A 10,710-nucleotide genomic window follows, 5' to 3' on the forward strand; every position below is an offset into this window, starting at 1 on the left:
CCTGGGTGTTCATTGGTAGGACTGATGTTGAAGCTGAAACTCCAATACTTTGGCCACCTGATGTGAAGAGCTGACTCATTTGAAAAGACTCTGATATTGGGAAAGATTGAGGGCAGGAGGAGAAGGGGACGACAGAGGATGAGATGGTTGGATGGCATCATCGACTCAATGGACATGGGTTTGGGTGAAGTCCAGGAGTTGGTGATGGACAGGGAGGCCTGGCGTGCTGCGTTCATGGGGTGGCAAAGAGCCGGACACGACTAAGCAGCTGAACTGAACTGAATTTACCTTGATTTACGGAACTAACATTCCAGGTTCCTGTGCAATATTGTTGTTTACAGCATTGAACTTTACTTTCACCACCAGTCACATCCACAACTGGACACTGTTTCCACTTTGGCTCTTCCTCTTATTCCTTCTGGAGCTGTCCATTCGCTCTTCTCCAGTAGCATATTGGGCACGTACGGACCTGGGAAGTCCATCTTTCAGTGTCATGTCTCTTTGCCTTTTCTTACTGGGCCACCAGGGAAGTCCTGTCTTAAGATAGACTCCAGTGGTGCTTTCATTCTACAAATATTCACTGAGCGCTAGGCATTAAGCAGTAGTGAACAGAGCACACAAAAATTACATACCATACACCCTGTTGTCAAAACCTATATGTTAATAAGTAAATAGGAAGGAAGGGAGGGAGGGAGGCAGGGAGGAAGGAGAGAAAAATGGAAAAGAATATTTTGTATATATCGGAGAAGGCAATGGCACCCCACTCCAGTACTCTTGCCTGAAAAATCCCATGGACAGAGGGATCTGGTAGGCTGCAGTCCATGAGGTTGCTAAGAGTCAGACACAACTGAGCGATTTCACTTTCACTTTTCACTTTCATGCATTGGAGAAGGATAGCAACCCACTCCAGTGTTCTTGCCTGGAGAATCCCAGGGACGGGGGAGCCTGGTGGGCTGCCATCTATGGGGTCACACAGAGTCGGACACGACTGAAGCAACTTAGCAGCAGCAGCAGTGGTGCTTTGGGATCATGGCAGTCCCTGTTCAACATGTCATTTTTTAAAATTTCTTTATTAGAAGCACCACATGACATGTGGGATCTTAGTTCCCTGACCAGGGATCAAACCTGTTCCCTCTGCATCGGAAACATGGATTTTTAGCCACTATACCGCCAGGTAAGTTTCCTCAACTTGTCATTGCTGAGGGAAGCAGAGCAGGGCCCCAGGTCAACCAAGTTTCTCTCTCCTCTGTGTCCTCCTGTACTCCCCGCACTCCCGGTCTCTAGCCCTGTTCCTGTCCCATTATCCTGGGCATTGAACCCTGGTCATTCCTGGACCACAGCTGCTGGCAGACTAAGGACAGGGAGAATGGGATTAAGGGAGAGAGACTGCCATTTCCACTGCTCTTTGGGTAGGAACCCTGAACATAGCCTGAACCCTGAACACAGCCGCAGTCACCAGAAAGGGCCTTGAGGAAGAGGGGGATACCCATCAGATTTAGAAAGGGACATTCGGGCCTCCAGCCCAAGGCTTTTCTGTTCCTAAAAATGCGGAAGCATCTCTAGCCCTTCCCTCTGTGGGCCAGCAGGTGGCAGCACAATCAGGGATTTCAAAACTAAATTAAACGGGGAAAATTTTGGGGGGGGGTTTCTGTATGCAAATACTTCATTCCCTACAGTCTTCCTTCCAGAATGGTTCCCCTCTTCCTTCTCCAAAGTCCGTCCCTCCCTCTTCCCTCCTCTGCATGACCCTGCTCTCCCTGGATGCAGAGTGGATGAAGACCTTGTCACGAGGGTCAGGGATCCAACAACAGGCCTTGAGAAATGTGAGTAAGCCTGATGGGGACCAAGGAGGGAGGGAGACACCAGAGGGAAGAATCCTGGGCACGGGAGGACCACTGTGCCCAGACTTACTCAGGGAGGTGGGAGCACCCTGCCCCTCCCCATACACCTTATTCCTCCCGTGTGCACACGCATGCACACTCGCAAACACTTGCCCCATCCCTTTTCCCAGGGACAAAGGAGACTCAGACTCAGGAGGTGAGGCCACACTGCCTTCCTCCTCCAGCTCATAGGGAGCAGCAAGGTGGGGGCGGGGGTCCCTCGGCCTGGAGGGTCAGCCTCTGTGCCTGAGACCCTCTTCCACAGGTGGTCTCTCCCAGAGGCCTTGCTGAGCACGTGGGAGCCCTTTCAGAGACCATGACTGGAGACCCTTACCTTCAGTTAACTGGTCCCAAGCCAGCCCAATCCCCGAAGGGGATGGAGTGAGGGGACAGAGCAGGGAGGAGGCTGGGGAGAGAGGTGGGCGGAGTGTGATGACCTCTGGACTGGACACTGCCCCAGGGAGGAGCCCCCAGTGCAGTGGCTGCATAGAGCAGCCGCCCCTTTGACCCACCACACCTACCCCTAGAACATCTCCCTGGGATCTCGATCCCAATTCAGGGTGTCTGGGTTCCATACCTGGGCAGAGAACTGCCCCACATGCCACAACTAAGAGTTCGCATGCCACATGAAATATCCTGCATGCCTCAACAAAGATGGAAGACCCTGCCTGCCACAGTCAGGACCCCGAGCAGCCAAGGAAATAAATAATACACAAATAAAATAAATAGTTTTCCCAAAAAAGAAAAATACACAGAATTAGAAATACAAAAAGAAAGAAAGAAATGCAGGCCATCTCCGCCTTTAAAGCAAATGTAGTGGCTGGATACTGACTTACAATGAGATCTGGACACTGGATACTGACTTAACACTGAGATCCATCCAGGAAATGATGCTTTTTCCTCTTCCTGAAATCCCCTCCACTTCACTACACATCTAAATTATATCCACCCACCAAGGTGAGATTCAGATACAATCCAGTGTCCTTTACCCATAACCCTTAGGTCCACATATGCTTCAAAACTCAAGATTTTGTGGCTTTTGGAAAAACCAGTGCAGGGAATTCCCTGGCAGTTCATTGTAGGGTCCCCAGGTCTCATTGCTGAGAACTCAGGTTCAATCACTGGTCGGGGAACTAAGATTCCCCATGCCTCAAAACATGCCCCCCCAAAAAAGACTCCCCCGGGTATAGAGACCCAATAGCTAACATCTCCTCCTGCGCTTCCTCCCAAGGGGCTGGAATAATGCTCCATCATCAAACATTAATATCTCTGCAGCTAAACAGATTGATCCTCACAATATGTAGAATTAAGTTACCAATTAGTTATCATTACATATTCTATTTATAAATTACTTTAAGTCAGTTTAGGTTAGGTTTTGGTGCCAAACATGGGGGAAAAAAAACAAAAATGAAACACTTTGATTCCAGAGCCTTTTGGAATTTAGAGCTTCAAATAAGAGAACAAGGGGTGGTGGACCTGTTCACCTCCTCATCAGAGCCTCCCGACTCCCCCAGCTCTCCTCCTGTCCTTTGTCACTTTCTACCCCTGTCTTAGGGACTGCATTCCAATGAATCCACAATTTTATCAAGTGAAAATGCCCCCTTATTTGACATACCCCTAGGAATTTTTTAAGTTGCCAAATAAACTGTCCCATATCATTGATTCCAAGATGCATTCAAATTCAGAAGTGTTCTAAACAAACAATGCTGGATATTGTGGGGTTTGACCTTCTTCAGAGCAATTTATCACATTAACATCTATTCCAGAGTTATTGACATGGCAGTGAGCTGTGTTTTTTTGTTCATTTGGTTTTTTTGTTTTGATGTGGACCACTTTTTAAGTCTTTATTGAATTTGTTACAATATTGCTTCTGTTTTATGTTTTGGTTTTTTTAGCCACAATGCATTTGGAATCTTAGCTCCTCAACCAGGGATGGAACCTACACTCCTGCCCTGGAAGGCGAAGTCTTAACCACTGGACAGCCTGGGAAGTCCCTCGGAGAGAGTTTTTAAATATAAATGTCAATACTTGGTGGACTGTTTGAGCTATTAAAAACAGTTTTACATTAAAATAATGGCAAGTGTAAATCTGAAAAATAGTCACGAAAATTATTCCATTCCAAACCATACAAGTGGAATGATCATGAAGTTGGGTCGGCATTTCTGTTGAGCAGCTGTGGTGACCAAAATATAAAGAGACTTACTTGCTCACCAACTGTGAAATTATTCAACTTTTAATAATGACACAATTCTTGATATTTAAAAAATAATTTGTAATTAGCATCTAAACTGAGACTTTGTTGATGTTTTTGTTGTGCTACTTCAAACTGGCATAAAATGATGCCATACCATATCTAGTGTCTTGGTGAGGTGATGAAAGAGAAACAGTATGTGATGTGTATGATCGTTAAGTTTAGAGTCCCATTTTTTAGGGAATTCTATTTGTTTTAAGACACTGGGGATGAACATGGGACTTTCTCAGTGGTCCAGTGGTTAAGACTCATTGCTTCCACTTCAGGGGGCATGAATTCAATCCCTGGTCAAGGACGTTCTGGAAAATTAAATTAAATTAAAATACTAGGGATGAAGATTGGGTGAGTGGGGATTATCAATGAAAAAAAATTGGCCATAGGTTATGAGAGTGTTAATCGCCTTTGTAGGGAGGCCAGAGGTCCCCAACAGCAGGAGGAAATAGCCCTGGATCGAAATGCTCTCCTCCAGAGGCCAAGAATCCCGGCTTTGTTCATGGCTCCTAGCAGCAACCTTTCATCTTGGGGTCTCGTCTGGTTTCAGGACAAGGTAAAGACATTCAGAGCTCTAGTTCTTTGTTCTCCTAGTAAACACGTTTTCTGCTTTACTTTGCTAACTGTACAGTGTGCCTGTGTATGTGACTGATTGAAAGAAATGCACAAACAAGTGTGAAGCAGGAGTTGTGTCCTAATCTGCGGTTCCATGGCAACCTCATATGGTTTATGGCAGAATCATTGGGGGATATACTGACCTGCTAATGTCCAGAGGCACCCAATGACTCCTCTGGGGGAGCAGCCAGAGATGAATGAAGTGTGTGGATGGAACCCTCCTTTCTTGGTCAAACTTTCTGGTCTCTTTGACCATTTCATAACTGCCTGGGAATTAGAAGTACTAACCTAATCTGTCAAATTATAGACTTTCAAGGGACTTGTGATCCACTCTTACTATGCACTTTTACTTAGATCCCAACTTTGGAAGCACCTGGCCTTGCTAGGAACCATAAGTTACAAGAACATAATAAGGAACGAGGTGGAATTCTAGCTCCAGGAACATCTCTCAGGCTAGAGGTCACTCTTTTGGCTGCCTGCCTAGGGGACCTGTGACCTAAAAGTAAATCTTTGCCATGGCTGTCCCTCCAATCTATGTGGATAGAATCACTGCTGGTGATCATGGGGTTTTGAGGACACAGATCGAGAATCCCAGGGTCTGGTCGGTTTGGAAGTGCAATGGGCTTCTTCCTTTGATAGCACTAGCTCTTAGTGGACCAGAGGAGGCTCTCTGGTGGCTTTTCTCTCAACTCCTTAAGTATTCTTTCTGTGGAATCTGTGGAATGAACTGGAAGGATTGGCCTTAATAGCTTGAGGACAAAAATCACTTTTTTCTCTCTGGCTGGCCATCATCGCCTCTTTTGCTATCACATACACTGATATGGTGACACTCAGAAGGGACATCCTGGCTGTTGTTCACTCCCTTATGACTCACCACTTCTACTGCAGTCAGGACTGAGCTCAGGAATGTGCACCTGCACACGGAGGACAGATGCTTCCCCCTAGGGGTCCTAGCTTGGGAGGCATTCTGGAAGGCTACTCTGTTGCACGCCAGGTGGCATCAGAGAAAGAAAAAAAAAAAAAAAATCAGGCAAAGGTTTTAATGGTGAGGAACTGGACTTCAATCTTGGATGCCATCAGGTCTACCCCTGTGCATCTCCACCCCACCTTGGTGGTAGAACCAGGAGGGACGAGGAAGGAGCCTGTGTCGGTAAGGGACAGACTAAATCTGACAGGGAAGGAAAGCTTCAGGGTACAGTCAGTCTCCACCCCCATCTAGAGCAGGGAGGGATGTCTCCAGTAAAAAAAAAAAAAAAAGGCAAGGCTGTAGATGCCACTTTTTTCTCTCTTACAGATGGGAGCTAGCAGTTCCAGAACTACCCCCTTTAAAATGTATTTTTAAAAAAACTGGAACAAATTAGATCTCCAGAGTTTAAAAAGACATGCCTTATGTTCTGTCATACTGAATGGTCACAGTATCCTTTGGAAGATGGGGGATGATGGCCAGTTGAAGGGTCTCTTAATTATAATAACTGTTTTACAGTTAGACTGGCTCTGTAAAAAAACAAGAAAAATGGGCAGAAGTGCCATATGTATTGCTCTTTCTGTCTGCAAGACACGCCAGACTTGTGTCTTAAGGGTGCAGATTTGGGCGTGAAATCTTCAGCTCCCTCCTGTCCTCTTACTTTGCCCATTTCTGGGGCTCCTAACTAAGCAAATTGAGAGTCAGGACACTCTTCCAGGAGGGGTTGCCTCAGTCTCAGTAGAAATTCAAACAGTTCCAATTGCAGGTGAGACTGTTTAGAGGATCCAAAAAGTATATAGAAGCCTTTATGGGATTAACTTTACTTTATTACCTTACCTGTAGAGACATAATCTGTGTCTTGGTACAGACACTAACTCCCAACTCCAAAACTTGAGTTTGGAGGAAAAGCTGTTGCCTATGGAGATAAATGGCTTGGTAATGAATCAGCAGAAAAAGGAGAGGGCAAGACAGCCACCTTCTCTACTGGGAATCAGATGGTCCCCACAACAGAACAGAGTCAGACTGGGATTATAACATGGCTAAAGAAAGATGGGGACCAGAGTCACTTTGTCAGATGTGTTCTTGTCAGGACTCAAGTGGGTGCACGCTAAGACTTTTTGCCAAATTGACTAACACAGAACAGGGAAAAAAGGAAGCTCCTGGTAAATTCCTAGATAGACTGCAGGAAGCCCTTCACAGATTCACTGAGATTGACCTCTAAATTGCAAAGGGAAGAATGATGTTAAAGAGAGACTTCTCAGTCAGCTGGCTCCAGATATCCACTAAGCTCCTAAAACAGGCATATGAACCAAATCAGCCTTTGATAACCTGTTGCAAGTGGCTCAGACAGTTTGTTATGGCAGGTAGGAGGAGGAGAAGAGGCAGAAAAAGACCAGGAAAGACTGAAGCCTGGGCAATGGCTCTCAGATCTGCTCTAAAACAGCCAGAGGAAAATGCCCAGAGGGACCCAGGTGAAAAGGGATGGACTTGCTATTACTGTGGAAAGGAGGGGCCTCTCAAGTGAGGTTGCTCTCAGGTGTCTAAGTCGCCCCCAGCTCCATGTCAGGTCTTCAAAGGGCCACACTGGAGAGGAGACTGCCCTCTGAGGCATGGGCCCCAGGGGTCAGACTCGCAAGACAATCAGGACTGAAGGTGCCTGGTGGTCCCCACACAAGCTCCTATCCTAATTACACATGAGGAACCACAGGTATTAATAACTGGGGGTGTGGGGCTGGGGTCGGGATGAGGGGAAGCGCAAATCAGTCGATTTCCTTTTAGACACTGGGGCAACTTACTCCATGCTTACTGAAGCCCCTGGCCCACTTTCTCCCTGATCCACTACTGTAATGGGGCTGTCTGGAAGAGCCAAACATTATTATTTCAGTTGTCCTCTAAGCTGCAACTGCAACTCTGCTATTTCCACGCAAATTTCTGATTGTGCCAGAGTGTCCCTCACCCCTTTGGAGAAGGATATACTGAGCAAGCTCCATGCCTCTGTTTTCATGAATATGGAGCCCTCTTTTTCTCTCCCATTAATTGGACAAAATGTAAATTCTAGAGAATGGGCTGATGGAAAAACTGTGGGTCAAGCACAGACTGCTATTCCTGTCATTGTCAAGCCCAAAGACCCTCACCTATTTCCACATCAAAAGCAGTAGTCACTGAAACCCAGGATGAAGAAAGGGTTACAACCCACCGCTGAGAATTTAAAGGAGCAGGGACAATTAATTCCCTGTAACAGTCCATGCCATTCTTTTATCTTGGGTATAAAAATGTCAAATGATAAATGGAGATTAGTTCAAGAGTCACAATAACAAATGGGGCTGTGGTTCCTTTATACCTCAAGGTACCTAATCTTTATACTGCATTGTCTGAAATTCCTAAATGAGCCAAATATTCTTCAGTCATTGATGTGAAAGATGCTTTCTTTTCTAGAAGGGACGATGGCCATAGGCCCCAAGAGAATTAAGCCTATATTAATCATCAACGACCTATGACTTTAAGACAACTTAGAGTATTGGGGGGCATCACAGGCTGTTGCCACATATGGATTCTGGGTTATGGGGAACTTGTCCGCCCTTTATATAAACTTACAACTGAAACTCAGCAGGCCCAAACCAACAAGCTGGTTTGGTCTGCAGAGACTCAAAAGGCTTTTAAGGCTCTTCAAGCTGCTCTTCTGCAGGTTCCACAGAATGAGAGTTACTGGGGAGAAAAAGGCTTTGGCCACATTGCTTAAGGGTAATTGCTACTATTGTTTTGCTAATGCCTAAAGCTCTTAAGTTTATTAATGGGCGAAGTCTCACTGTGCTGACTTCTGATGTGAGTGAAATCTCAAACTCTAAAGTTAATGTTTGGATGACAGTTGCTTTTTGCAGGATGGGAAATGGAAAACAGGTTATGCCATGGTGATAGTTGAACAGGTTTTAGAAGAAGAGTCTCTTTCCCCCCACCCCGCCTCCCAGGGATGAATGTTCAGTTAGCGGAGCTTGTGGCTCTGACCGGAGCTCTAGAGTTAAGCAAAGGTTAGCGAGTAAATATCTACACTGACTCCATTTGCTTATTTGACTTTACATGCTCCTGCTGCAATATGGAATAAAAGCAACATGAGAACCTATTAAACATTTCAAAGAGATTGAAAGACTTTTGATGGCCTAAGAAAGTAGCTGTTCTGCATTGCAAAGGGCACAAATGGGATGGAAGTAAATCAGGGTAATCAGCTGGCTAACTGCTGAATCCCTTTTGAACTCCTTTACGAAGGAACCCCTTTCACTACAGATACCCTTGTTCTGGACAGGTCCCGTTGAACAGGAAGAATCTCAATATACAGAAGAAGAATTAAAAAGATAAAGAAAAGAGGAACAAAGATTAATGGAAAAGGAAGGATACAGTCTGAGGATGGAAGATTAATAATTCCTGAAAAGGCTCCATGAAAAATTCTTAAAGGCTTACACCCAGAGTTTTCCTAAAGCCTTGGAATTAACTAACTATGTAACTCAACTTTTAGCTTTTCAACAGACATTACAGGAACTCTGGGAGGTGACTCTTGACCCAGCCTCTGAGTCAAACAATGCTGTTTGAGCCACGAACCAAGATTCTGATAATAAAGACATTGGGACCTGGGGGGGCAATCTCTCAAGCGTCTCTGAGAAGGCCTTTACCAGATGTGTTAGGGGAAGCACACTGATTGAAACCGCCCACCCTGGCCAGGCACCATAGTAACCATTTGCATGAGTTGTTTTATGACAGGAGATCCTGATAAGGAATATGGAACTAATCAGCCACCACCAACCGGAAGTGTTCAGGAAAGGCCGAAAGGAGACACCGCGTGTCCGTCCACTTCCCAGAATCCCTCTCGCTAGCATCCATCTTGGCTGAGCCATGCGTGCGCCACCAGGAAAGACTCTGAATTAGAATGATTGGCCAAAGACCACCCAGAAACTAATCCCATCACCATAAAACCCGAGACTGCGAGCCACGCGGCAGAGCAGTTCTCCTGGGTTCCCTTACCTACTGCTGTCCATCCCTGTGCCCTTTCCCAATAAAATCTCTTGCTTTGTCAGCACATGTGTCTCCTCGGAAAATTCATTTCCATGTGTTAGACAAGAGCCCAGTTTTGGGCCCTGGAAGGGGTCCCCCTTCCTGCAATAGATGGGCCTCGTAAGCTATGTGGGCCTGCTTTTGCTGATTCCAAAAATCCTGAGTTTGCCGTTTGACCCTCAAGACAACGCCTTCCTGTCCTAGGCTCATTCCTACACCTCATTCCACAATCTGTCCAATTGCTGGGTCTGCAGAGTGCTCCCCTCCTCATCAATGGAAGGTTTCCCGTGGTAGACATCTTCACATCAGGGAAAGGACTTTTTCCAAGTCCACGACTACCTTTGCCAACAACAATCATATGTGATGTCTCTTCTTAATCTAATGACATCTAACAGTCCTAAAATGGACTGGTGTAACCCTTTGTACCTTTATGGACATAATGTGACTTTTAACTTTGCTGATCATTCTGTTTTTGCTGTCTGCTCCCTGCACCTGTAACTGTGTAGCTGGATTTGTTTCTAGCTGCATAAAGTTATGGTTATTCAGTCTCCTGCGAGTGCCACAGCCTCCTCCAACTATTACTTTGGGTCCCTGAATCAGAGACCCTCAATAGACAGCTTAGGAGTATCTCTTTAGTTGCTAAGTCGTGTCTGACTCTTGCAACCCCATGGACTGTAGCCTGCCAGGCTCCTCTGTCCATGGGATTCTCCAGGCAACAATACTGGAATGGGTTACCATTTCCTTCTCCAGGGGATCATCCCGACCCAGGAATCGAACCCAGGTCTGCTGCATTGCAGGCAGATTCTTTACCAACTGAGCTATGAGGGAAGCCCCATAGGAGAATATGTTGCCTCAATAATTTAGGGACAACACCCCTTACCAGCTCAGAAGCAGTTATGGAATGAGAACACCACCCCTTTCCCTTGGCAATATAATTCTCCTAAGAGAAAATGGGAAAATGAGAGCAT

The 10,710-nt window shown here is 45.9% G+C and overlaps 1 long non-coding RNA gene across 1 annotated transcript; it reads left to right on the top strand.

Moving 5' to 3' along the window:
- The first annotated feature begins 1,627 nt into the window (after positions 1 to 1,627).
- Positions 1,628 to 9,426, top strand: LOC104992160. Its single transcript, XR_825673.1, has 3 exons — positions 1,628 to 1,823; positions 4,540 to 4,678; positions 9,000 to 9,426. It is a non-coding gene; the product is annotated as an uncharacterized LOC104992160 (long non-coding RNA).
- The last annotated feature ends 1,284 nt before the right edge of the window (positions 9,427 to 10,710 follow it).

The sequence above is a fragment of the Bison bison genome, unplaced genomic scaffold (assembly GCF_000754665.1).
Source record: "Bison bison bison isolate TAMUID 2011002044 unplaced genomic scaffold, Bison_UMD1.0 scf7180017864213, whole genome shotgun sequence".
In the NCBI taxonomy this organism is placed as follows: domain Eukaryota; kingdom Metazoa; phylum Chordata; class Mammalia; order Artiodactyla; family Bovidae; genus Bison; species Bison bison.